Below are 8,437 nucleotides of genomic sequence, written 5' to 3'. Positions count from 1 at the left end.
CAAAATAGAGTAAATATGTTTTTAATATTTAATCATTGCAATAAAATTAAGATAAATAAATTATAGGTGTAAGAGATTACAACAGTAAGGATTAAGATACACCACCGTACAAACCAAATAGTTGAAACAGCACAGTAATGATGGAGCTCATGAAGTAGAAACCAAATATTCTTCTCCATCTCTTCGTCATCGTCTTTCCTCCCCGTGGTAGGATTTTTCCTTGGTGAAGACCTCGATGGGGCCGCATCCGCCGTCACCTTAGTCTTCCTGGGGGTCCTCTTGTTCATCTCTGATCTGATCCAAAACGGTTCAACGGAAGTCTACACATAACTCAATCTTCTTCGAAGTCTGTGGAGAGTCACCTCCGCTCCTCCAGTACCATAAAATAATGGTAGAATAGAAGAGCTTCGAGTCCACAAACTCAGGTTGAATATCATAAAAGAATCTTGAAATAGTATTCCAAACATCTTTTGGAGGCTAATTCTCATAATAGAAGTATGCTGGCCCAATATCCTCTTCAGGCAAAGATCTGTTCACTGACTTTGATCTAGCGACTTTTGGTTGGTTTTGGCTTGCCACCATGGGTCATGCTCAATGAACAGATCTTTTGCCTAGACGGGCTATTGTGTGTGTGCCACCATACTTCTATTATGAGAATGTGGCACTTGCTCCAAAAGATGTTTGGACAATTATTTCAAGATTGTTATGGTTGAATGGTATAATTTTCATGTGAATTGTTTTTATCTTTACGAAGGTTGATTGATGTAAATTATGAATATTGATCAAGTTCTTTATCTAATACAAAGACCTATGTCCATTTCTCATGTAATAATTTATTTATCTAATGTTTTTTCCAAGGCCTAATATTATAATCACATTAATTCTATTTTCCCCCTACCTAATATTGATCAAGTTAATTATCTAATGCGAAGACCTATATCCATTTCTCACGTAATACGATGCAGATGGACCGACAATGGATATATAACGCGGACAGACGGACCAAGGAGTTTGTTGATGGCTTGCATTATTTTCTCGAAGTGACCAAAGTGAACAAACCAGAGAACGGGTTCATATATTGTCCAATGTTCCAATGCAGTAAGAAACCAGAGAAAGGGTTCACAACCACTTGTTTAGATACGGTTTCATACCTAACTATTTGGTTTGCACCAAGCACGGCGAAAGAGGGGTTGTAATGGAAGACGATGAAAAAGAGGAGGATAACAACATTCTGAACTGGGCTGCAGACCAAACTTTTGCAGATACTACAATGGGTGAGGCTGATGAAGATGAGTTTGCAGAAGACGACCCTATTAATGATCTTGGTCAGGTGCTACGGGATGCACATAAAGATTGCGAAACTGAGAAGGAATCAGAAAAGTTGCAGCGCATGATAGATGATCATAAAAAATTATTGTACCCAGATTGCAAGTAAGGGCATAAAAAGCTGGGTACCACACTAGAATTTCTGCAATGGAAGGTCAAAAATGGTGTGTCCGATAAGGTATTTTAGAGGATATTTAAAATTGTAAAGAACATTCTTCCCGAGAATAATGAATCGCCGTCCACAACATATGAAGCTAAACAGATTATTTGCCCTCTGGGATTGGAGGTTCAGAAGATACACGCATGCCCTAATGACTATATTCTCTATCGTGGTGATGAATATGAGAAATTGGATGCTTGTCCTGTGTGCGGAGCGCTGCGGTATAAGATCAAGCGAGATGATCCTGGTGATGTCAAGGGGCAGCCTCCCAAGAAGAGAGTTCCCGCGAAGGTAATGTGGTATTTCCCTATAATACCACGTTTGAAGCGTTTGTTCAGAAACAAGACGAATGCTAAGTTGATGCGATGGCACAAAGAAGAACGTAAACAAGATGAGATGCTGAGACACCCCGCGGATGGGGTCCAGTGGAGATCAATTGATAGAGGATTCCTGAATATTGAAAGTGATGCAAGGAACATAAGATTTAGTTTAAGTACTAATGGATTCAATCCACTCGGTGAGTTGAGTAGCGGTTATAGTACTTGGCTTGTGACCCTATGTATGTTCAACCTTCATCCTTGGCTGTGCATGAAGTGGAAGTTCATTATGATGCCGGTGCTTATCCGAGGCCCAAAACAATCCGGCAACGATATTGATGTGTACCTAAGACCGTTGGTTTATGAACTTTTATTGCTCTAGAAGACAAAAGGTGTACGTGTGTGGGATGAGGAAAAATAAGAGAGTTTTGACCTACGAGCATTGTTGTTCGTAACCATCAATGATTGGCCTGCATTGAGTAACCTTTCAGGACAGACAAACAAGGGATATCAGGCCTGCACCCACTGTTTAGATGACACAGACAACATGTATTTGAAACATTGTAGGAAGGTCGTGTATATGGGCCATAGTCGATTTCTTCCTGCTAATCACTCATTAAGAAAGAAAGGGATGCATTTCAAAGGAGCGCCAGACCATCGTAAAAGCCCTGCACACCGTAATAGAAAGCGTGTATTTGAGATGATAAAGGTTGTAAGGGTAGTCTTTGGAAAATGTCTTAGTAGCGAACCTGTTTCGAATGACGATAATGAACGTGCACCCATGTGGAAGAAGAAGTCAATATTTTAGGATCTACATTATTGGGAAATCCTAGAGGTTCGCAACGCAATAGACGTGATGCACCTGATAAAGAATCTTTGCGTGAACATGCTAGGCTTCATGGGTATTTATGGGAACTCAAAAGATACATTGGAAGCACGACAGGACCTGAAATGTACGAAGAAACGAGATGACCTAAATCCGGAAAAGAGAGATAACAGATAGCACTACTTACATCCTATCAGTTACACTCTCAGCAAAGAATTGAAGTATAGCATGTTTGAATGCATGAATAATATCAAGGTTCCGTCTGGATACTCCTCAAATATAAAGGGAATAATAAACATGAAAGAAAAGAAGTTCACAAATCTCAAGGCCTATGACTGCCACATGTTGATGACCCAGTTGCTTCTGGTTACACTGAAGGGTATTCTACCAGAGAATGTACGATTGGCGCTCGTAAAGCTATGTGCGTTTCTCAATGCGATTTCGCAGAAGGTAATCGATGCAACCAAGCTAGTAAAGCTACAGAATGATGTGTTATAATGTCTTATAAGTTTTGAGTTGGTATTTCCACCATCCTTCTTCAATATTATGACGCACCATCTTGTTCACCTAGTCAAAAAGATTACTATTCTCGGTCCAGTTTTCCTTTCGAGAGGTTCATGTCAATCTAAAAAACTATGTTCTTAATCATGCTCGTCCAGAAGGAAGCATCACCAAGGGATATGGAATAGAGGAGGTCATTGAATTTTGTGTTGATTTTATTGACTCAATTAATTCGATTAGGGTTCCAACATCACGCCACGAGGGGAGGCTGCGGGGAATAGGGACCCTTGGAAGTAAATCAAGTTTGAGCAATGATATTGATTTGTTCCACAAAGCACACTTCACTGTTCTGTAACAATCATCATTTGTGGCTCCGTATATCGAGGAACAATAGCAGATTCTATTGTTTCCCAATACCCGACGAAATCCGATGCTGGATTATACATCATCACATGAACAAGTTAGATGATTATGATCAGTTTGATGCATGCCTCCACTCGTTGTCGAAGTTGACCCAAGCATCATGCTAGCCAAAGAAGAGGCTCTGTATTTAAACCGCGATCATGACCATGAAACTTTCGTCAAGAAGAAGTTTTTTAATGTTACATTGTAATGCACTAAATATGGTGATGTAATGCTCTATGGCCATCAAAACCTTTGAATTATATTGTAATGCTCTATGGTCAATTATATTGTAATGTTCTATGATTTCCTGTTTATACATTAATTGTACTACTTGGTACAATTTTTAATTTAATGTATCTATGATTTCATGTGTGTTTAAATTAGTTGAGGTGAAGATTTATTCGATCAATATAAAAAATGTTAATCACATACGTCAATTGAATTTTTTGCACGTTAAAATTATTTAATTGAATAGTTTGTGGATGATAGTGATGCATTAAAATAATTATTTTAGAAACTAAATCAACTAGTATAGAATTTATGAATGATTTAAACCTATTTTAAATATACTTGCTAATTTAATATATTTTTGCATGTTCAAATTTGTAAAGTTCTTATTTTTTCCTTCCTAGAAACTAGTGGAAAACATATATAAATTCTATTTGCAAAACAGGTTGGAAATGAAAGATCCCAAAAAGGGCCTTTAAGTCCCGGTTGCAAAGTCAACCCGGGACTAAATGCCCTTTAGTCCCGGTTGCAAAGTCAACCCGGGACTAAGGGGGTTATATAGGCCCGCTCATCTCCCCGGCTGTCTCGTCTCCACACTTGCAAGATCTGCCGCCACCCCTACGTCTGCGGCCTGTCCGCCGCCCCTTCGTCTCTGGTGTCGCCCGCTATCCCTTCATCTCCGCCATCACCCGCCAACCCCGTCGTTCCTTAGTTTCCGTCCGCCGCCGCCCCTTCGTCTCCGCCGCCGCCCGCCATCCCTTCGTCCCTGTCGTCCGTCGCCGCCCCTTCATCTCCACGGTCCCCCGCCGTTGCCCTATCATCTCCGCGCGTCATCCCCGCCTTCACCCCGTCTTGATCGTACGCCGCCGCCTCGTCACCCCGGCTGCCGTCGCGTCACCGTCACCCCACCACCACGCCATCTTCCCGCCGGCCGGTACATTCCCGCCCCCCCTCCCCCCGCGCCCGAAACGCGCGCTCCGCCGGGGCCCTTGCTAACGCAAAGGCCCCGGCTTTTAATGCTATATATTTATAAATGCTTAGAAAATTAGCTTTTATTGTTTTTATAAATGCTTAGAAAATTATTAGAAATTTGTAGAAATGCTTAGAATTACTTAGTATAAATGCTTAGTATAATTTAGTATAGATGCTTATTATACATTTAGTATAATTTTCAATACATTAGTATAATTTAGTATAAATTCTTAGAAAATTAGTAGAAATGCTTAGAATTATTTAGTATAAATGCTTAGTATAATTTAGTATAAAATGCTTAGTATAATTTAGTATACCTTTAGTATATTTTTTTGTACATTAGTATAATTTAGTATAAATGCTTATAAAATTATTAGAAATTAGTAGAAATGCTTAGAATTATTTGTATAAAAGCTTAGTATCATTTAGTATACATTTAATATAATTTTTAGTACATTAGTATAATTTAATATAAATGCTTCAAAAATTAGTAGAAATTAGAAGAAATTTGTAGAAATGCTTAGAAAATTAGTATAATTTAGTAGAAATTTGGTAGAGGTGTTGTATATATAATTTAAGGACATTTTTTGTGATAATGTACAAGTAGAGGTGTTGTATATAATTGTGTGATTTTTTAATGTTAAATTTCATGTAAGTTTCAAGTAATCATGTAATAAATTTGTTAGAGGCGTTGTATATATAATTTCATGTGTGGTTTCATGTGTATATTTCAATCAGTTTCTTTTATTTCATGATTGTTCTATGATTTCATGTTTATACCTTAATTGTACTACTTGATACAATTTTTAATTTAATGTATCTATGATTTTATGTGTGTTTAAAGTAGTTGAGATGGCAGATGAAGAGAATGCAAGGTATTTAATGGAGCATATTATTGCTGGTGGTAGTGGCTCCAACATGCCCGTAACATACACCGACGAAGAGGGTAGCTAGGCGGATATGTTTCTCAACATGTCCGATGATGGCAATGAAGAGCTCGAGCCCGAACAAAACCTTGCCGTGAGGGAAGGTTCCGACGAGGTATATATCATTTCCATTGTTTTACCCCATCTATGATTTCATATTCATTATTACTATGTACTAATTAACGAATCTTGAACCGTTAGCCCTCTGGATCGACGAAGTGAAATAAGCCTCGAGGTCGTACAAAGATAATGGAGGGAAGGCTTCACATCACAGAAGTGACAGAAGAGGGCAAGCCGATTGCTCCTGAATATGTGGGTAGAAAGTACGTGAGTCAAATCAGGGCAATCGTAAGGGACAACATGCCCATCAGCATCAGAGAATGGAAGGGTAAAGCAAATGATCCATAGATGCTCCCGCAGACACTACAGGATATGTTGTGGGCAGATGTCAAGAAATACTTCACACTTCGGAAGGTGTCATAGAAAAAGATGTGAAAGAGTGGACGCTGAAAAAGATGGCAACCAATTCCAGGCATTCAAGAACATGATGGATGCTAACTTTATCAAGAAGGGCCAAACTCCATATTTCGATGAGTGGCCAAAGTTAAGGGACCACTGCAACTCATTTGTCGAATACAAGATGAGCGAAGGTAGTGCGAGTAAGGTTCGCGTCAATGTTGCCAGTGCTAGCAAGGAGTACCATCATCATCTAGGGCGAGGTGGTTACACTACTGCAATTCCCAAACAGTGCAAAATGGAACAAGACCTAATCGATCGGGGTATCGTATCAGCAACTATTGACTGGCCCGATCAATAAAAAAATTGGTATTACGCTCATGGAGGCAACCTGAGCCAAGAGGATGGGACACTTATCTTCAATGAAACAATACGTTAGAAGGTCAAAAGGCTTATCAAGAACATTGAAGATGCTAAAGCTGAGAGGTTGAAAGTGGATAGAGAGTGATGAGCTCACATTGGCGCTTGGGAATCTTGAGCACCCGGGATGTTGCCGAGGCTACGGGGTTGTTCCGGGGAAGTACGCTTTCCGAAGGGACATCGACTCGTACAGAAGCCGCAAGCGAAGAAAGGAACAACAAGAGGAGAGTTGGCGGTGCATGTTAGAAGCCAAAGTGCATTCACAAGAAGTAAGAATGCAGGAGGAAATAAATCATCAAGTGGCCCTGGTAGTTATTGAGATGGCTCAATCTGGAGCACTGTCAGATCCAAACGTCGTCAGACCTTCTCAACGCCGAAGCAGATGTGCTTCCACAGGGATCCCCGATGAGTAGATGCCAAGATTACCTATGGACGACCAACAGTACCCTGTGGATGACATCATGCAACGCACCTTATGTGAGCTACATAGACCGTTCGGCAACATCACTATTAAAGTATACGTATATATAATTTATGCAATCTTCTCAATTGATCCACACCTTGGGAGTTCAATAATTTCTTTATTTCTGCTCTATGTATAGGTGGCGTACGGGAGTGCTTTACCAATCCTGCTAGGGCAGACAAGCCATGGCATGGAGATTCCACCTGGCTACACCAGCGTCGGCCTAGAGCAGATTGTTGATAGTCAATATGAAGGCCTAGAGCTCGAGCTCCCGAAAGGTGACAGGGAAAGGACACTAGGAGATGCGCTTCACAGGATCATTCTATGGCGCAAATGCTACATCATCATCCCCGGTGCGAAGGCATCATTGCTCCCCGTAGATCCCCCGCAGCGACCATCTCCTCAAAGCTCAAGACCATCATCTCCAGCACATCCTGCTCCAAGACCGTCGTCACCACCAGAACCGTCGCATCCTGCTTGATCACTGTCTCCATCTCCATCGAATCCTGGTGGTGCGAGCGACGACGACAACAACACCCCTCCCCGATCACCGTGGCTAGAACTAAGACCCGCATCAAGCAAGGAACCTGCAGCACCTATGAAGAAGTCGCGACCACCACCTTCCAAGCCAAAGCAGCAAAAGAAGAAAACAAAGAAGTCTGAACCCACTGAGAAGCTACCGGCTGATATGACTGATGAGGAATTGCGGGAGAAACCCCAAGCAACTTGCAAGGAGTTCTTCAAAAAATGTGCTGACGAAAGAAAAGCAAAGGAGATGGAGCCAAAGCCAGTAGATCCAGCAAGATTAAAATTTTTTATTAGCATGTCAGAAGAAAACAAGAAGACTCTACTATCGAACTACGACCGGGTGTTAGTTAAGGCTGATAAGAAGAAAAAATGGCGAGGAGCGTCGTCTTCAAGATGTACTGTCCCCCAGCTCGGGGATCTACCAGATAAAAACGCTCAAATTATAGCAGCAATGCCTTAGAACAACAAATCCATGTCATTGGATTTATGCAAGATACAGGTATGTCTCTTGCTGAAGTTATAAGGCAAGTTGAATTGCCAGCTCTAGAGCCAGTTGTACCTAAATGAACCTTTGAGGTAGGGAAGCCTCTAGTAATGCCTGATTGGTACGGAAGCTATCCACAAAGATGTACGATTTCCATGAATGGTACATGAAGCATTCTGCCGACGAGAGGCTCATGTTCGGTCTTCGGGTTAAACCGATTGATTTATTCAGTGAAGGTGAGAAAGTCCTGTGGATGGAATTCAAGAATATATATGAAGTGTACCATCAGGATGCCCTTGATGTCTCTCTTATCAGCGCCTGGGTTCTGTAAGTGTATGTTTATCTATATGTAAATTTTAGCTCATATTATTATTTTTTGTGTGTGCGTCGTCCTACTAACTTCATCTTACATTTTATGTAGTATG

Source organism: Setaria viridis, chromosome 1, assembly GCF_005286985.2.
Source record: "Setaria viridis chromosome 1, Setaria_viridis_v4.0, whole genome shotgun sequence".
Classification (NCBI taxonomy): Eukaryota; Viridiplantae; Streptophyta; class Magnoliopsida; order Poales; family Poaceae; genus Setaria; species Setaria viridis.
Note: the sequence above shows the minus strand (reverse complement) of the source record.